The sequence below is a fragment of the Felis catus genome, chromosome A1 (assembly GCF_018350175.1).
Source record: "Felis catus isolate Fca126 chromosome A1, F.catus_Fca126_mat1.0, whole genome shotgun sequence".
In the NCBI taxonomy this organism is placed as follows: Eukaryota; Metazoa; Chordata; class Mammalia; order Carnivora; family Felidae; genus Felis; species Felis catus.
Genome location: NC_058368.1, coordinates 185790658 through 185803510, shown reverse-complemented (window position 1 = coordinate 185803510; position 12853 = coordinate 185790658). Strand labels below are relative to the sequence as shown.

At 37.3% G+C, this 12853-nt stretch overlaps 1 non-coding gene across 1 annotated transcript; it reads right to left on the bottom strand.

Moving 5' to 3' along the window:
• Window positions 1-618: 618 nt before the first annotated feature.
• TRNAQ-UUG lies at window positions 619-703 on the bottom strand. The gene has a single exon. It is a non-coding gene; the product is annotated as a tRNA-Gln (tRNA).
• Between the last annotated feature and the right edge of the window lie 12150 nt (window positions 704-12853).

The following is a 12853-nucleotide window of genomic DNA, read 5'->3' as shown; positions in this document are numbered from 1 at the left end:
TTTTAAGCAATTTTACTATGAATTTATTCTTTTTTATCTTTATATATATTTTTGAGCTTCACTGAAATATAATTGACATGTAGCATTGTGTAAGTTTAAGGTGTACACGTGATGATTATTTCATGAACATATATGTGGGAAAGTGATTACCACCATAAGGTTAGTTAACACTTCCATCATCATATAATTAACATTTGTGTGTGTGTGTATGTGTGTGTGTGTGTGATCAGAACATTTAAGATCTACACTCAGAAAATTTCAAGTACGTGATATATATCATTAACTATAGTCACTGTGCTATACATTAGATCTCTAGAACTTATTCATATTATTACTGGAAGTTTGTCCCCCCGACCAACATCTGTCCATTTCTCCTATCCCCCAACCCACAACAACCAGCATTCTACTCTGTTTCTATGAATTTGGCTTATTTTAGCTTGTACATATAAGTGTGATTACTATAGTATTTGTCTTTCTCTGTCTTCTTTTTTTTTATTTAAAAAAATTTTAACATTTATTTATTTTTGAGACAGAGACAGAGCATGAACAGGGGAGGGTCAGAGAAAGAGGGAGACACATTATCTGAAACAGGCTCCAGGCTCTGAGCTGTCAGCACAGAGCCCGACGCGGGGCTCGAACCCACGGACCATGAGATCATGACCTGAGCCAAAGTCAGACGCTTAACCAACTGAGCCACCCAGGCGCCCCAACTCTGTCTTATTTCACTTAGCATAATGCCCTCAAGGTCTATCTATGTTGCAAAAGGCAGGATTTCCTTATTTTTCATGGCCAAATAATATTTGTGTGTGTGTGTGTGTGTGTGTGTGTGTGTGTGTGTGTGTGTGTGTGTATACACACACATACGCACTATGTTTTCTTTATTCATTCATCCATGGATACACACTTGTTTTCACTTCTTGGCTATTGTGAATAACACTGCAATGAATAAAGGGGTGAAGATACCTCTTCTAGATAATGATTTCATTTTTTTTGGATTTATACCCAGAAATGGGATTGCTAGATCATATGGTAGTTCTATTTTTAGTATTTTGAGGGACTGCCATACTGTTTTTCATAGTGACTATATCAGTTTGCCTTCCCATCAATAGGACACAAGGGTTCCCTTTTCTCCATATCCTTACCAGTGCTGGTTATCTCTTGTTTTTTGTTGTTGTTTTGATAATAGCCATTCCAACTGGTGTGAGGTGCTATCTCATTGTGGTTTTGATTTGCATTCCCTTGATGATTAGTAATGTTCAGCACCTTTTCCACGTACCTGTTGGCATTCATATATCTAGGTCCACAAGAAATTACCCTAGGCACAGAGGAGGACCAGGTTCATAGGAACCCAATGGGAGCCTCGATTTGTGGGAACTAACTTGCTGCTGGAGTGGGCTAAAAACTTGGTTTCCAGGGAGACCAGCTGGAGCCTAGAGCCATGGGAGCCATCAAGGGCTGTGACAGCCAAAATGGCACTGTGGTAGACTGGGATACTGGAGCTGCAGGAGTCTACCTGGCACTGATGCGGGTCTGCTACTAGGGTCTCCAGTGAAATCAGGTGGTTACATCCCTCTCCTTCCTCTACAAGGAAGCTGTCTCCACACTAAACTGCCCAGGCTTCGGGTAGGGTTACTGGAGGTAATATTAAACTGTCTTTCCTACCTTCTCCAATGTGTCTTTCCTTATTTCTGTGCTCACCCAAGGGCTATCATCTCTCACCTGGAACTCTTAGCTCTTGTGTAGGTATTTTCATGAGTAGATAGTTATTCAAATTGATGTTTCTTGGAGGAGATGAACTCTAGAAATTCGTATACCTATGCCACCATCTTGTTGACATCACTCTCCTACCTGTATTTTCTTGCTAGTTAGGTATTTAAATTTTAGCAATGGAACTTCCCTTTGTGGATGCAAGAGTTATACAGCATAAGGCTGATAATAATAAATAAAAAAGCACTTTGACTTTTGAAACTCAAATCTTGAAATAGGATATAGCAGCTACTTCTATGGTTGAGAAAAAAGACTGAAAAAAAAATGTTAATCGTGGTTATTCCCAGATAGTGGTTTTTGAGTTTGTTACAATACCAATAGTGGTTATTAAAGTTCTTTTTAATTTTCTTGTTTTTCTTGCAATAAGGAAAAAAAGTAGGGAAGAGTTAAAACTTCTGAACTAAGCTCAGATATTTAATAAGATCTTATCCTAACTTTTTAAAAATTTTGTCTATTTACTTATTTTTGAGAGAGAGAGAGAGAGAGAGAGAGAGAGAGAGAGAGAGAGGAGGGGAAGGGCAGAGAGAGAGAGAGAGAGAGAGAGGGAGGGAGGGAAAGAGAGAATCCTAAGTAGGCTCAAAGCTGTCAGCACAGAGCCTGATGTGGGGTTTGAACCCACGAACTGTGAGATCATGACCTGAGCTGAAACCAAGAGTCAGATGCTTAACCAACTGAGTCACACAGGCACCACTTATCCTAACTTTTACAAGAAAAAATTATAGCCAAATTAGTGAAATCTTTCCACATTCTTCACTTAATACATCTCATGTTTTATAAATACTGAAAGTATAAGAAGTAACAAACTCAGTGGTTCAGAGCAAAGTTATATCTATACTTGAATCTTACTTCTTTCACTTATTAGCAATGGAAACATATCTAAGTTGCTTCAGTATTCTGACTCAGTTTGCACATCTGTATGATGGTGATAATAATTTCTCTCTCTGAAGATTGTTATGAGAATGGAAATCATATGGAAAAATATATCTGTTTTATGTTGACTGTTGAAATATAAAGTTCATATAAGGCTATTTTTCAAAAATGAATTTAAAGAGAATTATTAAACAAATTATAGAATGTTTTTATTTTGCACAGACATAAGGAAAACCATGAAAGTGGGATGCAAATAGCTGAAATGTGGAAAATAGTGCTCCAAAATGATTAACAGAAGATTGAGGAAGTGTCAGTTCACCTAGAATCCAACATGTAGCACAAGATGCTGTATTACTGAAAAAATCATACTCTTGTCCAAATGTTGGCATTAGTAGTCTGATTTCTTACTTTGGGAAACTACAAGTCTAGCCAAGGTTACTATTTTGTGATCCATGGATGCTTCTAGAGGTCAGTGACATCATACACATATTTTAAAAGTCCCACAGGTGTATATTTCTAGGCATCAAAGTAGATCACTTTCATCATCTTTTCAGAGAGAAATGAGACCTTTAAAATATTAAGAAGCACAAAATTAAAATCCCTAATATTTATTCCTCCCAAAGTCCCTTATTTTGTCTACTTCCTTATCCTTATATCTGTTATTTCCCACTGTGGGAAGCGGGCTGCTCAAAAAGATGTTCGAAATTAGTTGAAAAAAGTCATTCATGTTCGCTCTTTTTCTCATCTATAGTAATGAGTATTCCCATACGTGGTGGAGATGAAAAACAAAATTAACTTGGTTAGGGTAAGAACCATAAACCTGAATAATATGAATAATAACTATAAAACCTGTCTTACTCACGGGGCACCTGGGTGGCTCAGTCGGTTAAGCGTCTGACTTTGGCTCAGGTCATGACCTCTCAGTCCGTGAGTTCGAGTCCTGCATCGGGCTCTGTGCTGACAGCTCAGAGCCTGGAGCCTGTTTCAGATTCTGTGTCTCCCTCTCTCTCTCACCCTCCACTGTTCATGCTCTGTCTCTCTCTGTCTCAAAAATAAATAAAACGTTAAAAAAAATTTAAAAAACCCTGTCTTACTTATTAGGCAACCAAAATATTGGATGGCATATTTTAAAACATAATGCTATATGGTGGTACAGACCAGGATCAGAATGTTGAAATGAACTATTATTTTCTACATCGTGTTTATAAGTCAAGGCCCAAGTAAAGTGTGATTTCACTCATAAAGTCTCACCTAATTCTTCTCTTACTAGCACCACTTTTCTGATTTCCTATTCCTGGAATGACACATGGTGTTCAGGCCAACTCCAATCAGTTGTCTGGCTGCTCAAGAGGGATTTGGAGGACCTGTCAAGCCTCAGCTGGAAAGAAAAACTTGATGATTAGGAGTATGTGCTGTGGACTCTGATGGGAGAATGGTTGGCCTTAGGCTAGATCATAACTGAGGAAACAACGCAGGGCTTATGGCATCAAGAAAGTAAAAAAAAAAAAAAAAAAGTTAAGAAGCTAATCAGGACATGGTGAAATTCTGATTACCCTGGATTCACAGTCAGCTAGGTGTGACTAGAAAACAGGGTTATGGCATCGTTGGCTACTTCTACCTTTAGCATAAAAGTATTAGCAACCACATTGCTCAGTTGAACCCTAAACTATACTAATGATCCCTAAACTTATGAGCATAAGCCAAGAGAACTACAGTATCAATCAGTTGGATAATTGTTTTTTCAAACTCCATTAACAGAGCATACATAAACCAACCTACTGTTGGTTTACAGCAAGCAGTTTAGGTCAGTACAACAGGTAGCATGGAAACATTTTGGTTGAGGGTTGAACAATAAAATTGACTTTTTTTCTCTCTGCTATTACTCTGTAATAAGTACCATGCTTATTTATCTTTCAAGTAAACTTGCAATTAAGGTTTATTATTATATTATTATTATTCTCCAGTTACAAATGACAAAATAGGTTCAAAATTGTTTTGCTCCAAAGTAGGTAAGAGTTGAGCAAAGGTGATCTGGGCTAGATCCCATGACTTTAATCTCTACATTGTGTAACCACAAAAGATATTGTTAAATCATTCATACTGTCTGAAGAATCTCTTCATGCATAAGAGAAGGCAGACACAGCTAACAAGAGATCAGGGTAACTGCTAAGTGCCCATTTAGGTATTCATTTGATATAAAAAAGCAAATGGAAGGAGTTGCTAGTGGGAATCCACTTTTCAGCAGAAAAAAACACAAAACCATATACCCTCTACTTTTGGGTTTTTATTTTTCAAATTTACTTATTTGAGAGAGAGAAAGGGAGAAAGCACGAGTGGGGGGGGGGGGGAAAGCAGAGAGAATCCCAAACAGGCTCTATGCTGTCAGTGCAAACCCAATGTGGGACTCAGTCTCACAGACCCTGAGATCATGACCTGAGCCAAAATCAAGAGTCAGACACTTAACTGACTGAGCCATCCAAGTGCCACCACCCTTCTACTTTCTTAATTACAAAAATTCTGATATTAAGAAAATATTGTCTCCTTATATTGTTATTATGGATGACAAACTCAGACACAAAATGGTGGCGCGGAATATTAGTAAGAGCACTGGATTGGAACCAGTTTCAAATCTTGGGCTGTAATACTTACAAAGTGCATGAAATTAGGAAAGTTACTTAACCTCTTTGCTGTTTAGCTCCTGCATCTGAAAAAATGTAGATATAATGGATTGTTATATCCATTCCACATAAAAAGGATTGTTCCTGATTCTTGTGAGAATTAAAATATTATCTGGCATGGAGTATCATTGAAGTGTTAACTATGATCATAATTGTTACAGTAATAATTATTCATATTCTAATTCCACCCAAAATACCAATAATTTAATTGTCATCAATACTTTAGCTGCTCTTGTTAGAGTCCTTTACCATAAGCACTCATTGAGATTGATAACCCTACCATTAAAAATGTTTTTTTATTCCCCCACATGAAGCACTGAGGATACAGTGATGAGCAAAACACATACCTCCCTTCCCTTACACAATTTTTAGCTTCTTAGAGCCTGTAGGAATTGAGCTAAATAAATAATTTTGAGTAAGATGAATGTTTTGAAAGGGAAAATATGGTTGTGATTAAGTATAATTGGGGCGCTAGGGTCAGGTAAGTTTCCTTGAGGGGGTGGTGTTTAAGGTGAAACCTAGGAAAGTGAGTTCAACTGAGTAAAAGGTGCATGTGCAGTGCTTGAAGGAAAAGAGTGTCAGCTAAGCTAGAATATAGACTGTGAGAAGGAAGGTGAAGAGAAATTGTAAATGCAATTGTAAAAGGTAAAAGCTACAGGATAATGTTTGCCATTTTAGGAAGTGGGGACTATGTCTTGAAGATCATGAGAAGTCACTAACGAATTTTAAACAAGAGAGTGACAATCCATTTGTGCCCCACAGAAAGCTTGAATTCAGCGTAGGCCAGTTATCAGACACAAAAACTAAAGAAGAATTTAAATCTTTACCTAAGCCTCTTTTTAAATATGCTCATAAGAGGATGAAATTGAAGAGAACACAGAACATCTTAGCATTTTGTTTCACCCCCTATCTCCCTTAAATCACAGGCATTCCAGCATAAATGCTACCCTTTCCAGCTCTCATAGCTCTTTCCAAAATTGCTCCTGTAGCTCCATTTTCAAAGCCACTCCTGGCTTTCTCTCCATCCTTTGCCCTTCCTTCTACTGTTCCCTTTCAAGATGGACTTGCAGACGCATGACCCAAATTCCCGCAGGGAAGTGCTTGCTGACAAGTTGGGGGAATGTGGTCAGCAGGCAGCCTTCAGCTCTGGGCTCATTCAGGCACTGCCTCAGCTGCAGAGAGCAATCTCTTCTTCCCATCTACTACCTTGCCCAGGGCAGCTCACATCTGGTGTTTGAGAGAAGTGGGGGATATGCAGACCCGGCCCCAACCATTTCAGCTCACATGTGTGTCCATACATGTCCCAGAGATTCTGCAGAGGGCAGTGGGTTACTGAGGCTTTGTCAGACCCACAGGGCAATTAAATTTCTCCATTTGCCCATTTTTGTTCTTTTCTTCACTGTTTTGACTTTAATAAACTTCTGGTACTAGACAGTGAGTCTCAGTAACTGCTTCCAGAGACCTAGTCTGCAAAACTCCCCATGCTTCTTTTGCTCTTCAGGAGACAGCTCAGTCAATTCAGATACACATGAATCCAGTTTTCTAAACTGAGTTTCTTTATTTTTTTTCTGCACATTGTTCTGATAAAAAAGATTAGAAATCCATGACTTGTAATTTGAATGTAAAAATCCCTTAACATAAAGTCCTGGGATTATCTCTGTATGGAGGACAGTCAGAAAGGTACAGTGAACCTATGAATTTTCATATATTAATTTTGTGGTTCATGTTATTCTTAGAATCTCTGCACTGTTTCTTCCATGAGGTTGCCTTCCAGTCACTGATATTCTTGGAGCTTGAAGAAAGGCACTAGTCCAACACGTTGTGCATCAAAACGTCTTCCTTTTGTCTGACCCTAGAGGCAAATCCATTTTTACCCTCTTGATTCTCTATCATTTGTGATGAACTATCATAGAAGTGAGAGATAAAAATGGAAAGAAGCTTTGACAGAAGAAAGAGAAGAATGCCATAAGGTCAACCCACATAACCAAGAATGGGAATAGGTGGGGCTGGCATTTTTGTTTGGTGTGCTTTGTGGGTAGTGGAAATGTCAGTGGTGATTGAAAGGAACAGAGTTGGATGGAGTATGACACAGTTGAAGAGAAAAAATGGAATATTTGAGAAATATCACTAGAAGTTATGCACTGAATCTGCTTTTACATGCACTGAGAGGTAGGAAAAAGATTCCATAACATAAAAAAATCATTCTATGTATTTTTTTGTGTTTGGACTAGAACAGACTCCCCGTTTCAGGATTACTTGGATAGGATTAAACCTAATTCTGTGGCCTTACATCTAGAGTTGTGTATCAAATTTGGAGCTAGATTTCCAACATCTTCATTTTTAATGAACATCCCAGTTATTTCTAGAACACATGATTCACACACCTTATTATTTGAAGCACTGATCTAAGTCAGAAGCTGGTCTTCAAAGTGGGAGTGTCCCCCTGAAAATGCAAACACATAGGGTTTCTAGGGAATATGCAGTCATGTATGATTATAAGGGAATATACATCCAGATCCTCAACTTTTTAGCGTGGACTTTCCTAAGAGTGATCTTCCTGAAAAATCTGTTGCCTACAAGCTTCCCATAACTATTAATGCTTCCAAAATTGCCCTTTTCTCACTTTCTAAAGGAATTGCATTTCTTCTGCTTGATGAATTTTGCCAGAATGCATTGCCCTTAGATATAAATCATATAAACACTGAACAGAGGGACAATTCTGGAGTACATAATTGCTATGGAAGGGACTCAAGAGAACAAACAAAAAATCAGTAAGTCAATGAGAAATACTGAAGTTTTACTCCTTCATAGAATCATGGCAGGATTCTGACTTTCAAAAGCTTTTGAAAGGCTCTTAGCTATCTCTGTTTATCTCTCTCTCTGACTACCTATTTCCCAACCATCCGTTTATCCCCCCATCCATAAATCTTTCTCTTTCTCAATTTCACATGTGAAAAAGTATTTACAGTGTGTGACATATTAATTTGACTTAAAAATTCTCTATTTAATTTATATGAATTATAATTTTTATAAGTATTTCCATAAAGTGAATGAATAAAATATGCAGACCCAACATTTTAATTAAAATATGCACTAAAAGCCAATATACTATAAGCACTTAACCAGAAATCTTATTTTGAAACCATTAAACTTAGGATGGAAAATCTTAGGTGACAAGTTTCAATGTTAGGAGTTAAATAATTTTTAAAAATTATTTTAGTGAATACTTGAAGGTATAAATTTGTGTCCATGCCTACTCATACATGTAGCAGTACAAACAATTTTTCTCTATCATGAAATGGCAAAAGGCTCTGCTTTATTTAGCGTTTGCAGACATTGATGTCTTGAAATCAACTTTGTTCCAGGATACCCTGTGATTCTGACCTCATCTTCCCAGTTTAGCTGGGTCCTTGCCACATCCAGATGAAGAAGCAACACGTTATGAAGTGACCTGGCCTATGATGTCAGCCCATATTCTACCAGCAAACACTTGGCCACACTTAACTGCAAAGATTGCTGGAAAACAGAGTTTCTAACTAGGTCTCTACACCCCAGCTCATACAAATTCAAGTCAGTGGAAGAGAGAACAGATTTCAGGGGACATTATAAAGCCTTGCCTCATGAAGTAAATTTACTAATACATTTTTATGAGGTGGTGAACATTTTATACAGGGTGTATTTTAATACATTACTGAATTCTGTTTTATTTTTGTGTTTTATTTTTCTGTTTCTCAATATGTTGTGACAGTACCTTTTCTATTTCTATAATTTCTGTTTTATGCCATGCTTATCCAGTTTTCATATAAAGATTATAATTTCACAAATGGAATGTTCCTTTTTTATAGTGATTGGAATAGATTGTTAATTTTTCAAAATAAAAGCATGATCTGTTCCTAAGTTTTGTACAATTCACTTCTAAATCTTCTGGACATAGAGTGTTGTTTTTTCAATATTCTTCAATATTTTTTTAAATAAATGATTACATTACTTTAATTAAAATTTGTCTAATTAATTAGTTTAATTAAAATTCGGGGTTTTCTACTTCTTCTGATTAAAGTTTTGGTAAATTATAAAATTTTCTAGGAAGTTAGGCAAAATTGTTACAATTTTCAAATACATTGGAACAACATTAATTGTTGATCATATTTGCTCATGATTCTTAACATGTCTTTTGTTTTGACAAAAGCTCTGCAGCTGGTCTAGTCTACAGAGCAAGTTGGTCTTCACCTCTGGCTATATGATCTACTAAATGCAATGATGTCAGAAATATAGGTGATAGTTGTGGATACTCTATACACCCTCTGTCAAGTTGTAATAAGAAAAACACAGTACACACTGGTAGGTATTGAAGAAAACTCATGAGTTCTACAAATTTTCTGTTCTATTTTTACAAAGAAGCTCCTGGCTTGCCATTGGACTTGGAGAGTGTAAACACGTAACTGCGGAACATCAATGACTATGCAACTGAGCTGCCTATCATAATCAATAAGCCATAAGGTGGAGATTCACAGCAGCACTTTACTATCCAATGGAAGTGGGATATTTAAAATGCAGCCTGATAGGGTCCTTAGAGCATGATTAAGTTGCATGGGCCTGTGGTTTAGACCTACTTGCCAATGGCTTTGGTTTAATATCTGTCAATGAGAAACACTCATATGAGAGCTAGATGACAGAAGGGGGAGGCTCTTTCTGCAGCCGTAGGGACAGATACATAGTCTTTTAGGTATTTTCCAGTGAATCACCTACCTTCGTGTTGTACATGGTTAAGGTCATCAGTGGAAATTTCACGTGACTTCTGAAACTCCACAGAAAAATTGTAATGGTCAAAAACATTCAAAATAGTGTAGATGTTTCCAAGAATTGATTATTTCTGTTGTTACTGTCGTTTTCATTAAGTGCAGCTGCATGTATCAACAATAACTCATTGATGGGAGTTACAGTATTTAGTATCATGGGTGTTTTCTTCACATGGGGTGCTGCAATGTGGAGTAAGCTCACTGCCCATTCTTGAACATGGTTATGACTTCTATTTTGGCAGCATATGATCCTGGGAGATCACTTTCACGCTTCCATTCCTTTTAAGGAATTCCTAGCATGGTCTGCAAATACTAGAAACAGAATCCATAACCTGATAACAGGTATTTCTATTTTGAATTGACAGGCAGAGGCCACAAGCAAGAGTTACAACAGCATTCTAAGCAGGTGTGAATGGTCTCATGCGTGCATGCATGGCTACAACATGGGGCCGAAGGAGTAGGTGTGCTGCTCTGTTCATGACCCATAGTGGCAGCAACAAGAGCTGATCATTAAATTTTTTTAATCTGTGGCTATCTGGCCTGGAACAGGGAATTCATAGCTTCATATCTCACAAAGAAAAATTTTGGAAAGCACTGCCCTCAACAATACCTACTCGATACCTGAACAAGGTTATAATGTAGATCTTAGCATGGGCCCATGCACAAGTAGACGGGGTGGGGGGAATGTAGGCAACAGAGAAAAAAGAAATGAAGCAAATATAATGAGCAACACATAGAAGAGACAGGATAATGATAAGAAAGAGAATGAAAAATTACAAATGACTTTCCGGGTCTAATCCCAGTCAGTAAGATATAGCAGTACTTCCCTGACTGAAAGTCCATGTTCTAAATATGACTTATTTTGATAAATATCTTGTTTTCTTTTTTTTTGATTAAACTAATTTGAACAGATATTTCACACTTGCACCAAGTTATCCCATGCCTAAGACACATGCCTCAGTACTGAGAGAAAAACATTTAAATCTATTAAAGGAGAATGAAAACGACCTCTTGAAATTACTGAAGTCTGGAATTCTAAACCAAGAGCATCCATCTAACCATGATACTGAAACATTATCTAATCCAACAATTTCACTTTATAGGGAGGGAAACTCTCTGTACAGTCACATTTTATGCAACTCAACAACAATCTCAAAAAAGAATATTATAGCTTTAGATGAAAGAAAAGTACCCAAACCTTCATATAGAATAGCATGAAAGAGAAGTCACTGTTCAGTGCAGGGTGATAATACTTTTATTCTGTTTACAGCTGATGAGGGTTTAGATTTGGGAGAGTTTTCCTTAAATATACTTGTTTTCCTCACATGCTGTCTCAGCAATTTATCTATCTAATTATTTGCATGTGTTCATTCCTAAAACAGGAACCTAGGTTAAAACCAATCTTGTCAGTCTCAAATCTGGTTGCCATGGTAACAATATCCATTTTCCACCAATTGTGCACTTTTAGCTAACTTATGTATTATGGATTTCTCTCTGATGTCAAAGCTCTATGATAGATAATTATGGAATTTTATGTATATTATAGTACAGTTTTTAATTCCACTTCAGAGTTTGATTACCTGCAACTTATATTATGCATTAACCTATCTCCAAATTCTTGTATTCATTTGGAAAATGTCATAAATCTTGGAGTTTGATTTTGGTGTAAGCTGACATTAATCATTTTATGCTTTAAAAATCCTCATTTTGGGGCATCTGGGTGGCTCAGTTGGTTGGGCGTTGGACTTCAGCTCAGGCCATGATCTCACAGTTCGTGGGTTCAAGCCCCGTGTCAGGCTCTGTGTTGACAGCTCAGAGCCTGGAGCCTGCTTCAGATTCTGTCTTCCCCCCTCTCTCTCCCCTTCCCTGCGTGCTCTCTCTCTCTCTCTCTCAAAAATAAACATTAAAAAAATTAAAAACAAAACAAATTTATCATTTTGTCCCTGTGAAGAAAAATTCAGAGGAGAATTTAAATTCTGAGAACGCAAGTTTACTCCTTGTTAATACATAGAATAATTTTCCTAATGTGTATAATTAGCCTGTAAGCTCTTAGTGGGCAGAGAGAACATGTTCATATTCTTTGCTTCATCCTGAGAAACTAGAACACTATTCTCAATACATATTTACTGAGATTGGACAGGTTATATCTCAAGGCAACAATGAATGTCCACATGATATTCTCCCAATTCCAAAGTATCTCTCCTTACTGCTTGCTTTAATGTCTAAAAATCCCTCCTATGACTTGCACCCCTCAGAAGGGCATCAAGTTTCAAGGGAGACAAAGATATAGAAAACCTGAGTAAAAACGTAATCTAATTCCAATCCATCATCAACAAAATACTAATATTCCCTACTATTTTCTGAGCTTGCCAATGATAGTGTTGTACTACTATAAGTATTTACCTAAGTTGTTCCATATGACCCTTCAGAGCAACCACATTTTACAGATGAAGACAGTAAGGCGTGGAGAGGATGGAACAACTGACTGAACACACATAACTATAAACTATTCACATTCAGGTGTGGTGAATATCTTCCATTAGTAAGGTCATTCTGGCTACAAGTTAAAAAATCCAGATTCACTCTAATTGCCAGTACCAGGACAAGGATGGAGTTAGAAAGGCTTCCAGAACACAAATTTAATAAGGCATTCACCCTCAAGTCTTCACTCTACTTCCATGCTTGCCTCATCCTTTCTGTCTTGCTTTCTGGCCCAGGGGGCTGCCCCATATCACAATTCTC